This window comes from Neofelis nebulosa, chromosome 10 (assembly GCF_028018385.1).
Source record: "Neofelis nebulosa isolate mNeoNeb1 chromosome 10, mNeoNeb1.pri, whole genome shotgun sequence".
Lineage (NCBI taxonomy): Eukaryota > Metazoa > Chordata > Mammalia > Carnivora > Felidae > Neofelis > Neofelis nebulosa.
Window position 1 is genome coordinate 34,797,502 of NC_080791.1, and position 25,948 is coordinate 34,823,449.

At 33.1% G+C, this 25,948-nt stretch overlaps 1 protein-coding gene across 1 annotated transcript in view; it reads right to left on the minus strand.

Annotated features, from left to right (window-relative positions):
* Positions 1-25,948, minus strand: part of CNTN5 (contactin 5) — a 1,390,102-nt gene that overhangs the window by 1,298,099 nt on the left and 66,055 nt on the right. The gene's annotated exons all lie outside the window — the stretch shown is intronic.

The following is a 25,948-nucleotide window of genomic DNA, read 5'->3' on the forward strand; positions in this document are numbered from 1 at the left end:
ATACAGATTGATTTTATGGTCACACTATATGTCCATCATACATCACCTAGCAACTCTGTCTCACATCATCCTATTTTTCCTTATTTCTATTTCTAAACATTTTAAAATAGGATAGATTGAACACTAATAGTGATTACAACCCACTTTCGCTAGGAGGCAAAATTCTTCAATTGGCTCCCCCTTTATCAAAGTTCTTATGCTAGCTAATTCATTGCTAATGAGCGAATAAAAGACAAAAGGGGATTTTTTCTTTTATGGAATTGGTGTTGTTAAAGATAGTCTAAAACGTTAATTTATAGACTATCTTTGAAACATTATGCTCTAATAACAGCAAATGTACTACAGCATTGTGAGGTTCCTACAGCTATTTGCACTTCAAGGCCAACATTGCTTTAATATTTCCAAAAGAAATCCTTACTTAATGTCATACATGTGCTTTGAAAAAATGAGATATTCCACATTAAATCAGTAATCTGACCTCTCCTCATTACTGCTCTTTACCACTCCCCAGTCCATAATCAACCACTTAGCCATGTTTTCAACTCAAAATTATGTACTCTGTCACGTTTATACTTGCTATTCCTCTTTTTTTTTTTTTTTTTGGTTTTATGTTTTAATTTATATTCTAGTTAGTTAATATATAGTGTATTATGAATTTCAGGAGTATAATTTAATGATTTATCACTTACATATAATACCCCATGCTCATCACAAGTAACCTCCTTAATACTCACTGCGCATTTAGCCCATGCCCTGCCCACCTCTCCTCCATCAACCCTCAGTTTGTTCTCTGTAGTTCAGAGTCTCTTTTACAGTTCCCCTCCCTTTTAAATTATTTTCTTTCCCCTTTGTTCATCTGTGTTTCTTAAATTCCACCTATGAGTGGTACTTGTCTTTCTCTGACTTATTTCACTTAGCATAACACACCCTAACAACATCCACATCCTTGCAAATGGAAGATTTCATTCTTTTCTATGTCTGAGTAATACACACACACACCCACAGACACCCACAGACACACACAGACACACACAGACACACACAGACACACACACACACACACACACACACACACACACACACACACAAATATATATGTTGTATCTTCCTTATCCCTTCATCAGTACCCAAAGGATACAAAACTACTGATCTGAATGGGCACATTCACCCCAATGTTAATAGCAACATTGTCAATCAACAATAGCCAAATTATGGAGCTAAAATGTTCATCGACTTGCTATTCCTTCTTTATAAATACTCAAGTATTCCTTCCCTTTCTCCTTGACAATTCATCATCTTGTATGGATGCTGCACTGTTTAGGTTTCAACTAAAAGGTTGCTTCCTTGAAACAGTCATGACAGATTCTGCCAACTCTGGGTGAGGTGCCCTTCTGAGTTCCCATCCGATGCGATGCTATGCTATTCCTACCATAACATACATTTTCTGATCTATTCAAATGTTTCTTTACTTGCTTGAGTTCATCAGGCAATGAACTCTGAGAGGACGGTGACCTGATATTTTTTCACTATTAAATATCTAGCACTTATTACAATAAATATTATTTACATTCATTTAAATAGATCAGCTTATGAAAGATCCTAAGAAGTAATACAATAAAATGCTAATTTATTATTTGATAGTAGTCATTATTTGATGTAATTCTATATGTTCATATTTATATAAGGGGGTTTGCTATAACTGAAAAGAAAAAGGAATTGTTTATGGCTGCTTTTATTTCTGTTACATATAAGCAATGCAGACTATGTTTTACTGGAAGCCATTATGCCTAGGGAAGCAATATTCAGCAGCGGCTTGGAAGTAAACTGATAATTCAAATGTTGATGGTTCTATTACCTCTGCTTCTAACGTGATCTACAACTATCTGTAATCACTTGGTGTTCTTCAGACACATTTTGCTTATTTTAAAAACAAGACTGATGGAATGGTATGCAAGGGTATAATGGCATATCTGGCACAAAGAGGCACTTGCAAGTTTTGAATCTATCTTTGTGTGTGACCTTAGAAACCCTCATATGTACCTTCATTTTCAGTTTCTTTTTCTGTAAATAAATATAATAATATTTATCTCATAGGTATATTGTGAGCACCACATAAGAAAATGTGCGAGGACATAGTGTGTAAATTGCAGAATTATATACAAAGTAGAAATAGCTCATTAAAAATAGTTACCAAAAATTACATTATTTCTGTGTTTCCAGGAGTGTGTATATATATACATATATATATATATTGCTGTTGTGTTAACATCATATTTTATCCTAGGGCCAGGGCTTTAGGATCTGAATCACATCAAAAATCAACTCAGAATTTCAAAATGTGCTTTTAGCATTATAGTACTTTTCGTGTCAGTTTGCTTTTTGGTGAAAGGTAAACTTGTATAATAGCCTTTCTCGTGTAAAAATATAGTCCATTTTAATCTCCTTTGAAGCTATCCTTCCTTCCAAGTATTCTACTAAAAACCACAACAGAAGATTTAGCTTTAGAATTTTAACTTATAAGAAAATTGAACTTATTAATAGCAAACAATGCACGCTCCAATCCTATTAAGTACTCAATTCCATCTTCTTCAGATAAAAATCACAATGATTTATCTCAAGACCTATCTTACCCTAGAATCTTCCTGCAATATAGGCTTTAAGCTGATCACAACTATTAATGTGTCCTAGTTCATATAATATATCCCATGGGAACTCATAATTAAGTTCCTTAAAACCTTTTAGATATAAAAAATAACTAAACATATTTATTAACCACATAAAGACTAAAACAAACACGGAATATAGAATTTTAAAGGGCAATACCAAGAACATTAGAGTGTTCACACACATTTTCAGGGAAAAAAGTTAAATGTCTTCAAAACATGGTTGAAGAAAAAAATTCAACAAGTAATTTTAATGTTAATATTATGTAAATATGTTCATATTATAGATACACTTTAATAGAGAACCACTTGTGTATGTATGTATATTCCATTATTTTTCTGTACCAATGTCGGTTCTATTAAAAAGATGGTAACATATTTCTCTTTTATTATTGTTCAGTATGCTACGAGCATCAATTTCCAGGATTCCTAGCACATATAATGAAAAATCTATAAACTTTTATGAGTTATAAGAAGGACATGGATAATAAAAATGGAAAACATTTATAGCTATCACTTGTTCAATAAGACAGCATTTTGGATAGATCTCTCCTAAGGTGACATTTTTGTTCTCTAGTTGCATTTTATGCATTTCTGCTTTTTATTCTTTTCTCAATGGATTTTGATCTTGTGAGATAAATCTTGCATTGCTTATGTTAAAAAGAGGCATATAATAATGTGTTTATTTTGTCTTTGGAAAGTTTTTATACATCTTATTTTTTAGTGGACATTTGCAGAGACCTCTTTATAAGAGAGATCATGTTATGATCTCAAGGCATTTATATGCTTTGTTTTCAGTTATAAAAGAAAAGTACAAAATAAGAAATTTCCCTATTGACACTATATTTAATGCTTTCAACAATTACATGCATTACAACCAAATAATTTGAAGATGGAAATGCTGGGGCGCCTGGGTGGTTCAGTCAGTTAAGTGTCCAGCTCTTGAATTCAGCTCAGGTCAGAATCTTGCAATTCGTGAGTTTGAAACCCACACCGGGCTCCACGCTAACAGTGCAGGGCTTGCTTCGGATTCTCTCTCTCTCTCCCTCTCTCTCTACCTGCCCCCCCGCTACCTTGTTCACCCTCTTTCTCTCAAAAAATAAATAAACAAAAAAAAGTTTAAAGATGGAAATATTATAAGCTTGTCATTATCTAATTTTTCATTATATGTTAATCCATTGACTTAAGAATGTGATGTTTGTGTGTGTATCTATGTCATAAACTAATCTTCAATATGCTACATAAATGTTATCTAAATTTGTTATTATTAATAGCCAAGCTTCACTATTAAGAAATTATAGGCCCTACATTTTATCTAAAACTTTCCATAATTTTTTATGTATGTAATATATTTACTATTAATGTAGTATGCAATAAATTAGTTTATAGACTCGTAATTTTTATAATGTACACAATTCCTAATGCCCAAACTATTAACATAGCCTCTTGTTCAATAACTTTTCAAATGTAAGTTCAAATATAAATATCATACTAATTACATGCATTTAATTGTTTCCCACACTCTATTTTCTCTATATCTTTTATTATACAGTTAATATTTCTGCTTATTTTCCATTCTTTCCATGGATATGTATACTTTTCAAGAAATTGCAAGTGTGATATCACTGGTAAAATCTTTCTATTTCAGACTTTGTGCTAATTGCTTCTATTGTTTTTGCTAAAATTTTAAACTATCTTTCAAGTTTACACTCAAAACCACTCACAAAACAAAAGTTCCTCTTTTTCAGACTATTTTCAAAAAGGAATTAACAGAGATTTTCTAAGCTCATGAAGTCTGCAGATAATAACCTCTCTGCAATGTTCATTCAGGTTTTTTGTGGGTGATTAAAACTAAGACAGTAACAATGTAATTTCTTAGGAAAAAGATATTCTGAATCCTCAAACAGAACAGATTTTTTTCTGTCTATATGTATGAAAAGTTAGAAAGTAATAACACATCCCAAGTTAACTTGGAAATCTGAGGTTATTCTCTGATTAATGTCTTATCTCATCAGATACTAGGGTTTCTCTATTAATTTTAATGTTTTTTTCTTTTCTAATTTTTTCCTTCTGACTTAACATTTCCCAAACTCTAAAATGACCTCCCTTTATTTTTCACTGCTGCTACTACCCTAGAGGTGGGCCCTTTCCATTTACTATACCCATTTCAGCAGAAAACAGAAGAAAAATGATGCTATTGTCTCAGTCATGTTTGAAGTATGGGAATGAAGTTAAAAATAACTTAAGAAAACACAAATTCTGTTAAAAGACCACTTAAAAGTTATTGCATAATTAGATAATATTAAGTATCTATAAAAATATCATACTGTGAAGGTGAATTTAAAATTCTGTGATGTTTATTTAGGTGGCATAAAATATAATGATATGAATAATATTTACAGTAGTTAACGCAACTTAGCACACCCAATATGCCTGGGACACCCATGGTAGTCACACAAGTGTCTTAAGTTTAAATAAAGCTTCTCTAAAACTAGAAAAGGAAGATTTTTTATAGCACTTATTATTATTTGATGATTTATGGCTACCAGTGTCTGAGCACTTTTCAAATACTGTGCTACACATTTCACAAGAATTCTCTCAGACATTTACCTAAATTCTCTAGATAAGTGTACTCATTAACCCAATCTACAGATGCAAAAGCTGAGACCTTAACTTATTCCTAAGGATCCATATTAAGCAGGGGTAAATCTGTCTGCTTCTAGAGCCAGAAATGCTTAACCTTTCCTAAAAATGAGGAAACTGAGAAGAATGATAAAGAGATCAAATAATCATCACAACAGCACCATCACTTACCTTAGGTTTGTGTAGCAGTTCTTATCAGGGGACAATTTGACCTCTCCCCTCTACACAAGATAGTAATGCTACTACTCCTGTCTTACAAATTTTGGTATTCTATCATTAATTTTTCCCACTAATTTCTCTTGTTTAAAATACCACATGAAATGTTCTTTATATTGATTATTTAACTTTTGGCACCCTTTTAAGTGTCATGTCCATGGTGAGTGCCTCATTGACCTTACCCTAGTCCTCTTGAAAAATTTTTGGTCATCATCACTCAGGAAAGTATTACTATTGTCTAGTAGAGGCAAGGATACAGCTAAACATCCCAAAATGCGCAAGACAGACTCCCACAACAAAGAGCTATCCAGCTCCAAATATCAGTGGTGCCCCTGCTGAGAAACCCAGAGTTAGTGAGCAATTTATAAATTATAAAGGACTTTGACAATCATTAATTTATTTGCCTCAACTACTAGGTCAGATGATATTTAAGAATACTTTAATCCTACTTTATTTAAATTTTTCTTCCCTCCACATTTGCTGTAATGTTCATTTTGAAAGTTTCTTTCTATGCATATAGAAGTCAAACATCGTGTCCTCATTTCTGAGGGCTGCCAAAACACATAACCACAAACTTGGAGACTTAAAACAACAGAAATATATTTTCTCAGAGCTCTGGGGGCCAGAAGACCAAACTTAAGATGTCCCCAGATCCTTTATCATTATAGGGTTCTGGAGAAGAATTCTTTGGCTCTTCCAGCTTCTGGTAACTCCAGGTATTCCTTGGCTTGGGGCCAAGCTTGGCCTCATTCCAATTTCTGCCTCCACCTTCATATGGCTTCTTCCCGCATGTGTCCTCTTCTGACTGTGTTTTCTCCTCTTTGTATAATGATACATGTCACATGTTATTGGATTTAGGGCCCAGTCAGTTAATCCAGGATGATCTCACCTCAAAACCTTTCACCTTTACAACTACAAAAACTCTTTTTCCATATAAGATCCAATTCACAGGTCCAGGGGTTTTAAGTTGGATATATTATTTTGGGAAAAAATTTAACCTGCTAGATTAGGAATTTAATATTACTGCAAAATTCCTAAATTTTTCTATTGGCTTATGATATGAAACTCATTTCTAAATTGAGATGATGAAAGAAATTTTGCTAATGTTCACATAGGATATTCTGGATAAATGCGAATGTGATGCTAAGAAATAATTTGAAGGATTAAAATAGTCAAAATATTTTGAGCTGAGAAAGAGGACTTAAAGATTTAGGAAGATGATGAACATTTATTGAGCGCCCCCACCAGCTAAGTGCTGTGCTATTGTATGCATATATTCTGCTATCTATTCCTATAGATGAATTAATAATAAAGAAGTTTATTTTTTCCAGGAGCAATACAGAAAGGCATTGTATTAATTTTTATTTATTTTGCAAAAGTCATATAATACATGTAAGAGCATATGTTACAGCCAATTCTACATTTCTAGATCTCTAAGCAATTTTATTTCACTTTATTTTATTTAGCGTTCTTTATCTTATACTTTATGTATTTGTGCAATATGTTTATACATAGGTGAGATTGTGTGTCATTTTCCCCCTTGGCATAAGTTTTATTTGAACTAATTTTTATAGTGGTTTAACAATATGTTGTGGAGAAAAAAAAATAGAACACATTTTACATTTTTCCCTTCATCTAATTTAGATTTAAGCCCAAGAGATGAATTTTATCATTTATTTGTTTTGATTTCTAAGACCATGTTAAAGATGAACAATAAATAACTAATAATAAATGCTAAATGTCATCCTAATGCCATCTTAAAACAAATCCAATTATTACATCTATGATTTCGTTATTTTTAATTAGACAGGACTATTTGTAATATAGGTGGAGGATAAAAGAAAGCCAAAAAACAAATATATTTAGCATTTACAGTTTGCATAAACTCCTGGCTAAAAATAGGCTGTAATTTTTTTTAATTTATTTATTTAAATTCAGGTTAGTTAACATGCAGTATACTGTCGGTTTTAGAATGGCTGTAATTTCTTTAATCTTTATGGTAGATCAAAAAGTTCAGAAATATTACTCTGACATGATCTATCTCCTTCTTTACCTTGGCCTTTCTTACCAGTCTGGGACTCACTTTATACTATTTCTTTACCATAGTTTTCCTTGCAAGCAGAGCTGGCATAAAAAACTAGAAGGAAGAGGGGGAGGGAGAGGAGGGAAGGAGAAAGAGGAGAAGAAGAAGGAGGAGGAGAAGAGAAGGACGAGGAGAAGGAGGCAAGAGAAGAAAAAAAAAATTAAAGGCTTTCAAACCACACACAGAAAGTTATTTAGTTAAAGAGACAGGTTGTTTTCCGTTTTTAAGCACATTGTTTGTAGGTAATACACAAACCAGAAAAAACAGTTCATTGGTTTATCATTAATTTATAAACTTTTGTTCCCAAACACTGAATTTAATTTTATTGTTTTAACTCAAATATATACTTTCTCATATAAAATTGCAAATTATGGTTTAATTTCCGAAGATAGCAAAATAAATGGCATTTAATGATGAAATAATAGAATCTAACTTCAACTTAACCTGTCCAAACTTGATATCTATTTTTCCTTCAGGAAAATAGATGTTGAGGACAGGTGATATGTGACAAAACACATTAACCTACTTAGAACAGAAATCATAAAAGCAATGGTAACTGCTAAATAAATGCTCATTATCTGCTTATTAAATCAGGTTGTTTCTGGGGCGCCTGGGTGGCTCAGTTGGTTGGGCGGCCGACTTCGGCTCAGGTCATGATCTTGCGGTCCGTGAGTTCGAGCCCCGCGTCGGGCTCTGTGCTGACAGCTCAGAGCCTGGAGCCTGTTTCAGATTCTGTGTCTCCCTCTCTCTCTGACCCTCCCCCGTTCATGCTCTGTCTCTCTGTGTCTCAAAAATAAATAAACGTTAAAAAAAATTAAAAAATAAAAATAAAAAAAATAAACCAGGTTGTTTCTAAGTGATTTATATGCATCTTGCCATTTATCTTCACATCAACTTTATCATTTAGGGTCTATTATCCCTATTTCAATTAGGAAAATAGCAAACACTAAGTCATCAAGATATTAAATAATTTTCCCAAGGTAACATAGCTAAGAAGTAGTGGATCTGGGCATTCAACAAGATACCAGACTGCATATATGGTATCATTGTAAAAACTGCATCTCTAATACAGCGAATGTTTCTGTAAGGGGGGAGTGTGTGTGTGTGTGTGTGTGTGTGTGTGTGTGTGTGTGTGTGTATGTGTGTGTGTGTGCGCGCGCGCGCATGCGCGTGTGAGTTGTAAGGATCATGATGGGGAAGGAGAAGGTGACACTGTGGTAAAATTAAATATTCTTTTGTAATAGTACCTTTATTTATGTTAATGAAAAATCAGTTCTTTAGAACTATCCAATAGGAAATACTCATATAGCCCTTAGTACCAAGCATTTTAAATTTTGAATAAAGAGAACTATGACTTTTAGGCTAAAAGTTATGGAATAAGTCAACACAAATAAATTTGTAGGTCAAAAATATTTCCCAGCAGAATTTAGTGATAGCTTTAAGAGAGCTGATTCCTTTCTTTGTTTTTCCCTGTATTATAGACAGTGGACTCTTTAAAAAATTACTAAGTAAATGTTTTACTAACTGCAAAAGCTTTTGATATTATATACCTATTAAATTTCCTGATTTTTCTGTGCTATGTAAGTGGCACCCACAGTTCCTGTATATTACTTAGGTTCACAGCTGGTGCATGCAAAATAAGCCATTTTGCAGTCCATCTGTTCTAAGGAAGAGATTTGTAACAGTGCACAGTTTAGGCCAGTACTGTATTATCACTAGAGTTGCAGTTTCTAAATAGATTTCAAAAATAATGATGTTCAGTTTCTACTTTTAGATACCAGTGAGATAACACCTGTCTAGACAGATGGTCTCTGGACTGTGAAAATAAGACAGCTGAGAAGCAAAAAAAAAAAAAAAATCAAGTTGGTGACTAGTGTGAAACCATTAGTATCTCTTGTGGAAAACTTTTAGTCCCTGAAAAACAATTAAGCAATTTCTAGTAAAGACTTATGGGAAATTTAAATATGCTATGAATATGAGGTGTGGAATAAAGTAATTGAAAGAAAAATTATGCATAAAAGATTAAAAGAAAGTGACCCGTTATTATATTTAGTTAGAATACATGGATCACACGATAAACATCTTCCTCTAAACAATCAAGGACTACAGCTTTGTTTCCTCAGAGAACAGCAGTTACTAGCAATTATTTTGTCATAAAGCTGTACTAAGAAAATGCCATAGCAGAGTGCTGATATTTTCCTCTTTCCCCTGACTATCCCCTGTGGTGTAGGTGAGCCTATCATAACATCTTCAGCTTTTTAAGACTCTAGTGCTCTGGTCTACATAAGTGGGAATTTCTGGTTACCTCAAGGAAATAAAGCAGACATCTAACCTGTACTGCTCTGATTATATTGCCTTACATAGCCTACTTTGTCAAATATGTCACTCTTGAAGGTTAATACTTGCTTCTTCAGGCATAATACCATATGCATGATGGAAATTCATCTGTTACAATCTAGTTTATTGGCCTAAACATTCATCAATAAATAGGTCAGTAAATATTTTTTATGATAACAAAATCTAACACTCTTGATATTATTGAACCCATAAATGATAAGTGTGTTAGATCTGGTCTCATAGATGCTACTTAATCATTTACTTGGAGAAGGAACTCTTTATTTCCCTCTCAGGTACCTAAAAGGGTAAATGAGGTACACAGAATTATTCATTTCCTAACAGAAGGAAGATACACCAGATTTATTGTATCTTAAAATGCAGATTTTATTAACTCGGAAAATATGTAATGAGTATAACTCCCGAGAAATCATTGTGTTTTAGTTTAATGTTATATTGATTTTTAAAATTTTATCTCCTTTTCCTTACTGTACTTCTTAACATGTAGACTGACCTTTTACTTTCACAGCATATACAGGTTTCACCCTAAGAGAAAAATAATATCCAAATTAAATTATAAATTGGTTTTCTTACATAGGAAGGAAATTAGTATCTAAAAGCAGACAATTATTATTACTAAATTTAAGTAAATACTGCCCTTGAAAATAATAAATATCCTTTTGATCATAATTTCTCCTTATACTAATTATACTGATGCTTATGTTTTCAAAGATAGATGTAAGCAAAGGTGTTGATGAGACGTCCTAATATCGATTTACTTGGAGTACAGAAATTTTTAGCAACTTTAAATATTAAGAAATTTGTTATCTCTATGTAGATAATATCTATAGTATGTTCTTGTTAACCTGATTTCAAAACTATGCAAATATCCTAGAAAATAAAACAAAACAACCTATGAACTTGGCCACAATTAAATCAATGTAATAGTGTAAGGTAAATAAATTTGTTCTATTTTAAAGATTATTTTCATGTGTTAAATTAGTTATATTACAGTCATTTGTGTTTTGCTCCTGTTTTTCTTCTGGTAGAGCATATATAATCCCTAAATCCATTTCAATTTGTTCCCCCATTGTCTCATGATCAATGACTGGACACATTTTTATTCCACCCTAAGACTAAATAATTGTTAGAATATATGTGATGTATGCACTAGGGATAGTGCATTAAAATACAGAAGGCGGGGCGCCTGGGTGGCTCAGTCGGTTGGGCGGCCGACTTCAGCTCAGGTCATGATCTCGCAGTCCGTGAGTTTGAGCCCCGCGTCGGGCTGTGTGCTGACAGCTCTGTGCTGACAGCTTCGAGCCTGAAGCCTGTTTCAGATTCTGTGTCTCCCTCTCTCTGACCCTCCCCCGTTCATGCTCTGTCTTTCTCTGTCTCAAAAATAAATAAACGTTAAAAAATTTTAAAAAAATACAGAAGGCAACATTTGGATGAAAATATATACCAATGATTTCCTCTACATATTTCTCTAAATCAATTCTCTGAATTAGGAGAAAATGTAAGTTAATATACGTTCCTTGAAAGATATATATTTTTATATGCATACACTCTCCTTGCAAATAAGCACAGGACATAGTGATATCTAATGAAGTGTAGCACTGCATACACATACACAAAATATAATTGTGGCTTTATAAATCTTACAATATCCACAGGACATTCCTCTTAATTAAATTTCTAAATTAAGAATAGCAATGGCTTTGAAATAGTCTTAAAATCATTACCTGCAAGTATATCAGAGAGGAAACTAAAGTCAGTCAAATAATAAACTTAGGACTAAATGCACAGTCTATTCAAGCATGACAGTGAGAAATATCTGACAAACCAATCATATTTACTCACCTGACTGAGTTTTGAATGCATTGACTGAACAAAATGATTTATTTTTTTTAGGAAAAATGTCTAGTAATAGCTGAGTCCCAGTAAAGAAGACATGAAGAAGAAAAACACGAGTGGGCTATAATTCCAGACCTGAAACGTAGGCCAAGGCATTAAAATAGCAATACATTTCACCACTTGCTTTTTCTGTCTTGAGGTATTACTCAAGGGATCGGGTAAAGTAAAACCTATGAAAACACTTTAAAATATACACAATGGTAAACAACCCTGTGGAATTATATTCTTCATGTTTCTACTTTAAAAAATTCATATTTATATATTCTTCCCATCTTGACTACTTATTTAAATTACTGATCCATTAAATTCATGAATCATATCTGTTTCGGTTTTCCCAAAACAGAAGAAGCATTATTTATTGTCATCCACATCATATTGCTATTTTCATCACCAATACATTCCATTATAAACAACGTAATTGCATGAAACGAACAAATTTTATTCTAAATTAGACACTTTTACTAATTCTAATAGCTTTTTATCTAAAACCAATTATTTTTCAAAACCAATGAACTTTAATGTATATTGAGATATTTTTATCACATTATTTTCACAGTTGGATACATTTATTTAACCAGTAGATGTTTTTCAAAGGAACAAAAGCATTTGCACTGAAGTTATTGCAAGTTGTTAATTCAACTAAAACACTCCTGTTTAACCATTCATGTAAATTAAAGACAATTTAAATATCGATGCCATTTAAATAAAATTGAGTGAATACCATTATATCATATTCTAAAGAGCATCTCATCTCTCTCAATAAAAATTATCTTATTGTCATTTCTCTGAACAAATAGTTCATGACGTCTAATTGCTTTTTAAAGTCCCAAATCCTTAGCCTGTCATCCAAATATTTCCCCAAACCACAGTTCCAACTTCATCTGTCAATTCACTCCCTCTTTACACTCCTATACAACTCAACCATTATGCATCTCAGATCCCACCATTACACAGATAACATACATCTTCATGTTTCCTGCACTGAACTGAACTACTCGTATACTAATACCCTTTTATGTCTCACGTCCCACTTCTACCTTAATGGAAGTTTTCTGCTTTTACTCTTTCTTGATTGACATTCCATTTGTCACTCAAGGTCCACAAAAAATGTTACTCTTACCTAAATTCATCAAATAAAAATAATAACTTTTGTAAAACATAAAAGGATGGTGATATTTAATCTCATTACATTATTGCTAATTGGATACATCTGTCTTTCCTACCATTTTATATTCTTGAGGAAAGAGTATATAAACTCTCTTTTACAGAGGCAAGAATAAAGGTTTGAAATAAATTGCTTGGGAAAGCAGGAAAAGTGAAAGGGGCAGAGCTTACGTAACCACTATGCACTATGTAAAACAGGTTACGCTTCCCTTAATAATGTACTTGGTTGTAGAGAGTATCTATGGCACAAGGTGGAAAATATACTTAAAAATGTTTTTACTTACCATAAACCACCTTTCTGACATTGAAGATTCTCACTGTATCACACACGACTTTAGCGTAGTAATATCAGAAGGCTCTTTAGTATTCACTGGAGGAGAGGTTGATAGAATCTCTTGTAATTTTCCACCTACTCATGACTTTCTTCCTTGCCATCAGCCATATGCCTATTCTCCACAAGCAGCTAAACATTCATTTGCCATCAATAATGCTGTCACTATTGTTTTTCTTCTTGTGTAAAATGTTTTTTTTTCTCTCTTGTCATGTTTCTGTCATGTTTGCCATGTGTTAGAGCTGTCTTATCTTTTAAAGATATTACAAGATATTTCTATCCTCAACAGAGTAGTACTTTTATCATTATGATTTTATTTCTATTTTAAATGGTCATTGGGATTTTATTTTTATTTTAAGTGATCAATTGTTGATCAAAAATGGCTCCTCTGATACCAAGAAGGGGCATTATATTTATTACATTTGTCTGTTTATATCCTCAGTATTTCTAGATATATTTCAAAAGTCTAGACTCTGGATGTTAAGATTTAATAAGTTGCTTACAATTAAGATTCCAAGTTCCTTCAGACTGGATCAATCTTTTGGATTCACATTAATTTAAATTATACATGGATATTACTACTAACAATAATGACATATTAATGAGGTTAATCAATAATGCATTATATTGACAAAAATGTATTATGATTATTATTGTTACTCTTTTGATATTTATAGACATTAATGAACAAAAATTATCTATCCCTGTAGGGTATTCGATAAATCATGACAAAAAATATAGACTCTTAAAGGGGAGGGCATACTTTGAGCTGTATTTTTTAAAGAGAAATAAGTGTATGACAGTATCTAACTGGGTACAAACCATTAATGTCAGAAATCTGTCCACTAAATTTTATTAATTATCTCATATTTTCTAAATCAATATGTTATTTCAAAGTGACTTAAAGTGTATTAAGTACTTATATGAAGTGATCAAATATGGCCCTCTAGCATGAAAATCATGAGATGTTACAGTAGAAAAAGCTTGATTTAAAAATTAGACCATTAGAGAAGTTATTAAATTCTCTGAGCCTCAGGTTCCCCATAAAGTTATTTGTATTTGGCTTAACTTGTATTTCCCTAACTTGCTCCACTAGGGGATATAAAATAAAAATACAATGATACATTATACTGGACAAGATGCAAAGTTCTATAAAATCCGTGGTTGTTATTAGAAACGGTCCTTACTTTTGACACTCTTAATTTCACAAAAGCACTCAGTTGACATTGCCTTTCTATTCTCACATTCACCAACTTCATGGTTTGGGCTTATTTTTCTGACCCTTGCATTGTAAATTTAGCTGGCATTTAGCTTTCCCAAGTATGTCAAATTAACGATATAAGACAAGAGTTGGTTACATATTAACTAATTACATATCGACAGCCAAAAAAAAATAATAAAAATCCAAAATAAAAAAAAAACAGCTATAGCAACACATTTTCAACCTTCTGATGCACTTTCTAGTATACATCAGGCTGCCTCATTTTATTTATGTATTCTCTTCAATCCTCCAGACCCCTGCCTAGTGACTTGCAACAGAGCTCAGAGTCGGAGTGTCCTTCATAAGATTTGAAGCTCACTTATTTTTTTACTATTGCCTATTAAAAAAAACAAACTTTAAAAAGTTCTAAAAGAATTATTTCTTAAGAAAATTACATCCAATTTTGGTCATGTGTCTATATATAACTCACTAAGTTTAATTTAAAACATTTTTGTAAACATTTATTCACTTTTGAGAGACAGAGCATGAGCAGATGAGGGAGAGACAGAGGAGACACAGAATCTGAAGCAGGCTCTAGGATCTGAGCTGTCAGCACAGAGTGCGATGTGGGGATCAAACCTACAAACCACGAGATGATGACCTGAGCCGAAGTCAGCCACTTAACCAACTGAGCCAACCAGGTTCCCTTCACTAAGTGTCAATTAAAGTTGTTTGTATTCATCCACAAGCCAGGAATCAATATGTAAAGTTCCTAGGGTTCCAACTTTTGTTCTTATTCAACTAACTGTTATTTATTATGTGGTTTAGAATAGCAATTATATATAAATTGTTTGACTTAAAATTCCACACAAAAATAAAGCTAGAAGTCTTATTCATCAAAATAGAAATAGTCATTTCTTTAAAATAAAATGTTAATTGTAAAAAAAAAAATTAATTGTACAAAGCTCCTTAAAAATACCAGAAGTCAATGAAACATATAAAGGACAAAATAAAAATAACCTAATAACCCCCTCCCAAAAGATAATCATTATTGTCTTTTGATTTTATATATATTTTTGGACATAAATACAAACATATCCATAACAAAATGCCATCATGCTGTTTTGTAATACTCAATAATATATCATATAAAATTTCCATATTTGTAAATGTAGATAAGTATCATCATTTTAGTGACTTCATAGTATTTCAAATTTAAACTATATCAAAATCCATTTAATCAGTTACCAAGTTGATGGGTATTAAGATTAATTCCATTTTTTCCCATATATAGCTTACTGCACATACATTCTTTCAATAGGCCAGTTATTTTAGGTAATTTCCTATAAGTGGAACTGATAAAAAATGTTAAAATCTTTCACTTGTAATGTGAAAAGCATTTTATCTTGATAATAAATTTGAGAAACTAAAGAAGGTTTTCTTCATACAAAAAGATACTAACTTCAGTTTTCATACATTAACTCAGATATTTAGCTATACACAGAAATACTTTGGCACTAAATCTTCTCATTTATTTCAAGTTTCAGTATTTTTCCAAAATACTTATACAGTCATTGGGCCTTTATATTCTAATCTGAGCTCAACTATGTACTTTCTCAGATAAAATATTAAAATAAAATATTTTGGCATTACTTTTAAAAACTGCAGATATAATATATTAGAAGTCATGCAAGGAGTATGCTTTTTCACTAAGCATTTCTTTGTATTGCATTTGCTCACTTTGAGTTGATGAAATTAGAAAAGAAAAAAAATATTATTGCTACACCTTTTATTATGTTCCAGGCACATTATAAATGTTATTTCATATAATTAATAAAAATGCTATAAATTGGATGGCATTACCCCAATGTTACAAAAGAAATTGAGATTTAGATGTTGAAACTACTTGACCAAGATCGAGCTGGTTGTGTCAAGTAACTACATGCCTTTTTCTTCTTATATGCATTCTCTGTCCTTGCCCTGCTTTGTTCCCTGTCACACAGGGCTGATTTCCTGCAAACTACCTTGCTCAAGTTCTGTTTCCAACTGGTCTTCAGTCAATCAATGAGATGCCTGGTGGGTGATTGGAACATGAGAAAAAGGGGGAGCCATGGTATTTCCCTTCTGCTCAGTAAGTTCCTCTACTCTGAGCAGTGTCTCCACAAGGCGATGTGTCTTGTTCATCATTTCAACTCCTTCCTTGGTGGATGAACTACTCCAGGGCAGCCCTCACTACGGTTCCAACCAGGTGGCCCTAATTCTAGGCTCTGTAACACCTTACATCTCTGACTCTCCAGCCTTAGAAAAATAATAGTCATATTGCATGAATTTTTGGGTTTGGGTCCTTTTTCCTTTCGGGTGTTCCGATAACTGTGTCATTCGGTACCATTATTAAATTGGCACTATACAACTATTTGACACAGATTCTATTTTCCTGACTAGACCCAATAGTAAAGGTAGTAATTAAATCCAGGTCTATCTGAATCTTAAGTCTGCAGGTCTCCCTGTTTCTCATATAGGAATTCCTAATTGCTAATCATAAAGCAAAAGGGAAAATGACCAAAGTAATAGCAATAGGACCACAGTAGGAGGGATTATTTTGCTCAGTCTATAAAATCTTCAGCATGGAAAGTCAGACCAATACACAAATTTTCCATTTTTATCACTTTCTTTACTTCTCAATTTTATTTCCTGCATTCCAGGATTCCAGGGATCTTCTAGAGATGTAGAGCTTTTGTCTGGTCAGCAGAATATGTTATAAATCACCTTCCTGATAGTAACAAAGAGTTTGTTTGTCCTTTGGTACATATTTCAAGCTATAACTTTTGTCTATTCCCTATAGCTACAGGAAATTTATAATATACATGCATAAGGATGAGGGTTTGTGGCTTTTGTTGTCGTTATTTGGTTGTTTTCATCACCTGTTATGTCCAGTAAAAAAATCAGATATGTAAATGACTTGGGGACTTCATAAGTTCTTTCACTGGGCCGACATAGATTAACAATTAACTTATATATATCACTTGCAGCTATGTGCAGAAATAGTGCTGAGAAGATTATAAAAATCTAATAACTCTTTTGCATTCCCAATTTCTTCCTCTGTGTTACTTCTCACCTTTCTGTTCTATAAACCCCAACAGGCACATACTGACTCCAAGAGGCTACTGCTCTAGCTTTACTGTGTAATAAGCCATTCCATATAAACAGAAAATTGTATTTGCATTTTAAGAATAAGGTGGTTGTTAGTGTAAATTAACATCCTTATTGCCTCTTTTTACATAAATTAGTGACATATGGATATAAAAAATATTTCAGTCAGTGGACTTTCTAAATGTTTTCAAGTTTTCTAATAATAATAATTATCATAGGTAAAAACATTAATTGAGCACTTATTATATCCTGAGAAATTAGACTCTAATGAGTTAACAAACAGGATCTTTTTAAAAAGCAGTATATTATAAGAGGTATGTAAATGTCTATTCTGGGACTGGATGAATAGGGAAACTTCACTGAAAAACTGGCATTTAATCAGGATCATCAACAAGTACATAAGGAAGCCTATCATGTAAGCAAACACATATTATGCCAAACGTTAAGTAAGACTGGCCCAGATCACTTCATCCCTTTTCAAGTTAGTTTCTACTCATATGCAAAAACTCAGATTTCAAAATTTAAATACTCATGTAACAGAAAAAGTATAGTTACATGCTAAACATTTTTAGCATGCACATTTGCACTTACCTTCTTTAAAGCTTTATCGTTATCTCAATTATAATTTAAAAATACACTTAAATACTTCACTCTAAATTATCAGTGTGTTGCTAATGACAATAACACAGGTTGCTAATTGACAGCTCAATTCACTTATTTAATGCAATTTTTTAAAGAATCAATATATGGGGACAAGGGGGTGCCCAGCTGGATCAGTTGGTTAAACATCCGACTCTTGTTTTCAGCTCAGGTCATGATTTCACAGTTCGTGAGTTCAAGCCCTGTGTGGGGCTCCATACTGACAGTGTAGAGACCGCTTGGAGTTGTCTCTCTCTGTCTCTCTCTGCCCCTCTCTCTTTCAAAATAAATGAATAAACTTAAAAGAAATAAATAATGAACATATAGGGAAATGGTGAAAAGCACAGAATCTGGAGTTCTGCTGTCTGGAAATAAATCTTGGCTTTGTCATTTAGTAGCTTAGGATACTCCAAGTAAGTAGTGGAAGAACTCTATTGCCTGTTTCCTCATCAAACAATGAGAATATTGATAGTGCTTATCTTATACGGTTAAAGGGCTAAATGAAGACTAAAGAGTTAACCTATATAAAGTGCTTATATGTATACACAGTGACCTATATAATTTACCTCCCAGATCATAGTGAGTATTGCATAATAACTATTATTAATAAGTGATTTTTGCAATGACTAATAAAAGTTAGTAGATTATGTGCTGTAATAAAGAGTTGTTAATATAAAGTTTACAGACTAGGTGCAGAAATTATAATTAGCTTTACATTTCTGTAATTGAAACTACAAATATAACATAAAAGGTCCACTGTCTATGTGAAATATAACATCCATCTCTTCTCATGAATTTATTACTACATTTTGAGATTTTTGAGAATCTTCAGTGACTTAATATGTATAACCAGATATCATTAGTTTTAAGGTTAGAACGTTATGTCAATATTAGGCTATTAATAATAATTACTCCCTTAGTCAAAGTGTTTAACAGTTTTTGGGTTTGTGTTCATTTACTTTCACTCATGGTCACCTAAGACTAATATCTGTACCATATGTTTTTTTTGTGAATTAGTAGTAAGCTCTGATACTGAAATACAGTACAAAATTAATGAACACTGATTTACTCACCTAAGTGGACAACTGAAAATTGTAATAAGCATTTTACATGAAAGATGTAGTTAAATACAAGGACTTGCTACTGATTCCTCTCCATTCTCTTCTATCTGGACACACAGTGTTTTCTTGACTTTCACACTGGTCCTCATCTTTTAGCTCCTCATTTTCCAGCATCTTTGACTCTTCTGGGCTGCCTCAATGTACAATTATTATATAAATATTCATTTGGTATTCTTTCATCAAGAGCGGTTCTTTTTTATTGCTTCTGCGGTTGCTGCTGTTATTGCATTTTTCCCATTTTATGTGTTTCATTACCTTTTGGTACACTTTTATCACAAGATGCATCCTTCTGACAAAATCAGCATTCTTTTTCAAGATTCACATTTTCTTTTTCTTCTTTCTTTTGGTCACCTGACTGATAAGGAAAGTCTTGGGCTTTCACTTGCTCTTAAGAATCACAACCTTGATGCCAAGACCATAGGAACAATTTCTTAACAGGTCATATACCTGGATTCTACACCAGTATCTCCCTAGTATCCTGTAAGCACAAATGCCAATCTCCTGACTGGCGCTGTCAGTGTACAGATGAGGACACAGATCAATAGTGATGCAAAGTGAGTGGTGGATGCATGTAGGAGAGACATTTACCTCAATGTGAAATGCATGTGCATGAGAGGATTGTTATTGAAGGGTTCTGAAAGAGGTGAAGTAGTTGCACCAGAACTGAGGGTTCACTATTCCCTTATCATCTGCTCTTTGGACCTCTTTTCTTTTTTTTTTCAACTTTTTTTTTTTTTTTTTTTTTTTTTTTTTGGACAGAGAGAGACAGAGCATGAACGGGGGAGGGGCAGAGAGAGAGGGAGACACAGAATCGGAAACAGGCTCCAGGCTCCGAGCCATCAGCCCAGAGCCTGACGCGGGGCTCGAACTCACGGACCGCAAGATCGTGACCTGGCTGAAGTCGGACGCTTAACCGACAGCGCCACCCAGGCGCCCCTGGACCTCTTTTCTAAGAAGGCTATTCATATCATCCACATGGTTTTGCAAAAAGGAAATGTCAAGAGAGGACTGGGTACATAGTTTATGGAGCCAAGCGCATATTGAAAATGGGAGACACCTAGTAAAGACTTTCCTAGTACAGAAATTATTAAGAATTTCAGGACAGTGACAGCATAGCACAAAGCCAAGCACTGGGCCCTTCTGAGCATGGGGGCCTGTGTGCCTGCATGAAGTCAGCTGTGGTCAGAAGGAAGAATGAATCTTAAGGGAAAAAAAGAGATTCCTTTACTCTATTTTCTAATACAAAACCCCTTGTTATTCTTCAGCCATGGCTAACAGACATAACTGTAATGCCTTTTAAAACTTATAGCTTGCACTGAATTGAATTCACTTCTGCTAGTATTTATGGAGCAGTTACTTTGTATAGGAGACCACATTTATTATGGGAAAAGAAAGAAAGGTATACTCAGGGTCCTAAAAAAGATCAAAGAGTACTAGAGACAGAATTGTATACAGCCACTGAAATAAACATTCGACTGTGGGAAATGCTGTAATAAAGCTATGAATATTAAGTGTCCCTTTCACTTGCTCCTGCTGCATTGCATTGGCTTGTTTGCTTATATGTCACCCAGGAGTCCTCAAGTCTTGTTTATTACATTAATCTCAGTGCTTAACATTTTACCTTGTGTACAAGAAATTTTGAAGATTTTTAATTTATGATAAATATGTGGTCCATAGAAAAATCATATAAAATATCTTATTTTCTAGTTTATGACTGAAAAAGCATAAGCTTTTAAACCACTTGTTAAATGAGTTTGAATTTCAGCTCTGAATCCTATTTCTTTCATGTCATAGACAAGTCAGGTATTTGTTCTGTCCTTTAGTAGCATAAGGGTTCATCAATGTGAGGGATGATTTGAAAATTAGAAATGCTGTACACACAGGGTGTGGCTCCTCCTCCACTCAAAATTCTGTATAGATTTAAATCTCTCTCTGATCTTCTGTTTGCCTATTTACTATAGTATGAAAAAAGCACAAACTCTGGCGCCAGATTTACCAGGCTCAAAACCAAAATTTACCACTTACTGTGTGACCCTCGTCAGGTTAGTTAACTTCTCTAAGCCTCTGTTTTCTTCATGTATGAAATAGGGACAAAAGCAAAACCACCTGTCTGATGTTGTTGTGAAGATTCTATTCTGTGTAAAGCACTGGAAAGCTACGTTTGATCCATAGTAAACATTTCATAGTCTTTGCAATTATGATTGTTACCCTAACCCCATTATTTAATTGTACCAGCATCAAAGCCTCAACTTCTTATTAGACTCCTTGTTACATTTGTTCCCATGTCACATGTATCTCTTTTGTTCCACAGCAATGACTTTCCTCTAGTTAATATGTGTACCTATTCCTGGATGAAATACTAAATTTTTTTCTCTTGACATATAAACACTTTCATTGGCTTTTTTATTTATAGAATAAATCTTTTTTTTTAATCTAAAATCACCTCTCTTATTTCCAGTTTATGAGACCTCTTATATCTATATTTCAAATTTGTATTTAAATTTACTATTTTATGCGTCCAGTTAGTTGCTTTTCTACTTAAATAAATATAGTCAAAGCCTCATATTTATTGTCTCTTCCATTATCTTTACTTATTTTAACATGTCAAAAGAAAGCTAACAAGTTTAAAATGATTTATCATTCCATATATGTGCCCAGAGTGAAACTAATTAAAATTGTGAAACCAATTAACAAATATTTGTATATTCATAGCGAGTGTTTTCAGCAGAGTCAAAATATTGGAAAGTAACTAGGACAAGGGGTCAAGGAAAAGTAACTTGGATAAGAATTTGCATCTTGATTTTGTTTCTGCCCATTCTGACATTGGGCAGATTTCTCAAACTTTCTGACCTCAATTTCCTTCTCTATCAAATAGGGGAAAGAACACTAACTCTACTTAATTAACATGAATACTGTCAGAATCAAAATATGCAAATTAATTTGAACTTAGAGACAGTATAAATAGATTTTAAATATAAATATTTATAACATATTCATATATTAAAATAAACATTAAGCATAGGATTATAAATGTAATATTTATTTATTATTATTATAACATTCCAATATAACAAAACTATTTTAATTACACTTAACATATTTTGCTTTGCTGAATAAACTAATACACCTTTGAATATTGTTAGAAAAACTCTTAAAAAGGCATTTAGAACAAAAACATGAATCAATTCTGTTTATGATGATGATTCCAAATTTTTACGAATGAAAAAAAAAAGAATAGTGAGCTGATGCAAATTAAATTTGAGTCCTAATCTTTGATATAATGAGTCCTACAAAATGATACTTTTGGTATGACTTAGGGTATGTACCTTACATAGCAACAAATCAAATTTCCTCTTGAAATAATATGAAAATGAAGAGTACACTTTGCCACAATTTTGCCACAAAACTCCTAATTTGATCCCTTATATATATAATTGTGTCCATTGTGATAACTAGAAATGGATACCATTATTTTTTGAAGGAAAATTTGGAAATGTAACTAAGCAATGGAAGGTAAAACAGATAAAAGAAAGCTTTACAAACTTCTGAAGCTTTTTAATACAATGTTACCTAAAATATAGGGAATATTTTTCCTATTATTTAAAATTCAAAACAGACTTTTAGCACAATGTTACCAATTTCCTAGAACATCATAATTGTTGGGAGAGTTAAAGAAGAAAGGTAAATTCATTTATGTAGGAAAAGGAAACCTAGACACAGAAGGCAATAAAAATAGAAATATATTAAAAAACAGAATAAACTTAATAAAAAATGCTTAGGATTCTGAAAAATATAATATTATGTAAATTTAAAGTTATTTAACAAAAGTCAACAGTAGATTGGAAAATCCAGTGTTATCATCTCTATTTGTGGATTCACTCAAATTTTAGTGTATTTTTGGGGAGCCCTTGTTATGCACAAAGCAATGTTCTATACTCAGGAAAACATTAAAAATAATCATTAAGAGACCTGCCCTCAAATTTCCTACAGCCAAATAGAATTTCTAATATATGAATATAAATAATCATAATGCAGAGCAGAAACAGTAGACGCAGCAGACATCACACCAGTTGCTACATTATGAGAAGAAGGATGCAAATGGAAAGCAGTTCTTGAATTGGGAAGAGTGGTTTTCAGATAAGGCAGGGAAGCAGAACATTGCATGATAAAAAACGACACAAGTATATATGAAGAACAGCAATTCCATTTAGAGTCAAGTGTAGTACATGTATAAGTAGTTGGTGGGGGAACAGAAAAATGAGAGAATTCAATAAGGATTTGAAGTGTTTGAATAAAAGCTAATTATCTTTGTTTTATTGGTAAATAGAGCAATTTGTATGCATTTATTTTTTAGACAAGAAAATAATGTCACTGAAAGAGTTTAAAACACAAAATATCCTCAACATATGATGTCAGGGACCCCACTAAAGGCTTCCCAACTCCAGATAAACTGGCACTGCAGGTATACAGCAAAAAGAGCCCAGTGTAGTGCTTATTGTAGGAATAGAACATGGAACAAGAGCGGCTGAGGGGTGGGTCTTTAACCACTCACTTCACCCTCATTCATCCGCCTTCCTAACTAACTTTAACATAAAATTTTCTAAAATGTTTTATATTGTGCAATCACACCTTTCCTTTTTTTTTTTTTTTTTTTTTAGAGAGACGGTATGGGGGAGATGGGAGGGACAGGGGCAGAAGCACAGAGAGTAAGAATCTTAAGTAGGTTCCATGCTCAACATGAAGCCCCATGACCTTGGGATCATGACCTGAGTCAAAATCAAGAGTCAGATGCTCAACTTACTAAGCCTGTTAGCTTTCCCTTTTGCCTCAAAGCTGCCACCCCGTAAGTTCCTCTGATAGAAATTCTGGACCCACTACTGGAGAAGGCCTTTGTTAAGAAAGAATAAATGTTATTTACTTACTAGAAAGTAAAATATCCAAGATCATTGGCAGGTCAGGTTGAATGGTTGGAGTAATTATAAGTGGGAAATATGCTAGTGTGTAGATATACAATATTAGCTTACTGTTAGCTGTAATGCATTTGAAGTGCCACTTGACACAAGATGAAGTTACTGAGTCAGTAAGTAGAAATCAATGACATGAGCTTGAGGATAGCCTCAACTATTTTCAGAGCTAAGGCAAGAAAACACAAGTATGGGTCATACCAGGCAGGGAGAATAAATATGACAAAAGAAATAAGTTGAAGAAAGGACATTGGGAAAGATCCAAATTCAACACATGAAACATGAAGAATCACTAAATACAGGGTATGCATTCAGGAGAACAAAAATAAGATGACAAGGGGAGATTAAAAATGTAGAAAGTGAGTAACTGATAGACAAAAATCCACCTCAATTCTTTTTGCCTTATCCAATGTTTTATTTTTTTTATATGTTGGTCATTTGTTGTAATGTTTCTATAAGCATCAAGAAGTAGAGAGAAAATATGGAAACATAATCATCCACAATCCTAAAATCTAGAATTGGCCACTGATAAGATTTTGGCCACTTTCCCTTCAGGCTACATAAAGGTACTTTACTTTTGTTAAATCATACTATATATACAATGTCATATTTTAGTTTTATGATTACTTATTTGATGACTTACACTTCCCATTTCATTTAAAACTCTTCTTAAGGGGCGCCTGGGTGGCGCAGTCGGTTAAGCGTCCGACTTCAGCCAGGTCACGATCTCGCGGTCCGTGAGTTCGAGCCCCGCGTCGGGCTCTGAGCTGATGGCTCGGAGCCTGGAGCCTGTTTCCGACTCTGTGTCTCCCTCTCTCTCTGCCCCTCCCCCGTTCATGCTCTGTCGCTGTCTGTCCCAAAAATAAATAAAAAAAAACGTTGGAAAAAAAAAAAAATTTAAAACTCTTCTTAAATATTATTTTTAATGTAGGCAAAATATCTACCTTATATCTATGTAAGATAATAATTTCCACATCTTATGTTTATAAAGTGTATTTTAAATATATCTCTTATTCTGTCCCTTTGAAAAAACACTCAGAGGGGTGTGTGTGTGTGTGTGTGTGTGTGTGTGTGTGTGTGTGTTTTCCTTTGTAAATAGAAAAGACCATAACCCTAAATTCATAGGCCAAAGAATTGGCAATATAAGTTAAAGGTTTTTCCCTTGCTATATTTATTCATTCCCTGATTACATCATCCCTTGGACTAAAAACAAAAGAGTTTCAATCTAGGGCAGTGGTTCTCTCTGAGGGCACATTTTGAATATTTGTGTTTGGGGATACTAGAGGTAACAATGATTAGACACCACTGGCATTGGCAACTGTAGCACCTGTCATAATTACATAAGAAGAGACATCCACATTCTCTATTATAACATCTCACACAAGTTTGCTGAACATATACATATTGAAATGAATGTTAGTTTACACATGCATTTTTTAAATTTCTTCTATATGTTTCTGTTTGTTAGTTACATTCAGTTTTAAAATTTGTGTTGGTAAGTAGGTCATATTCTATATAAATT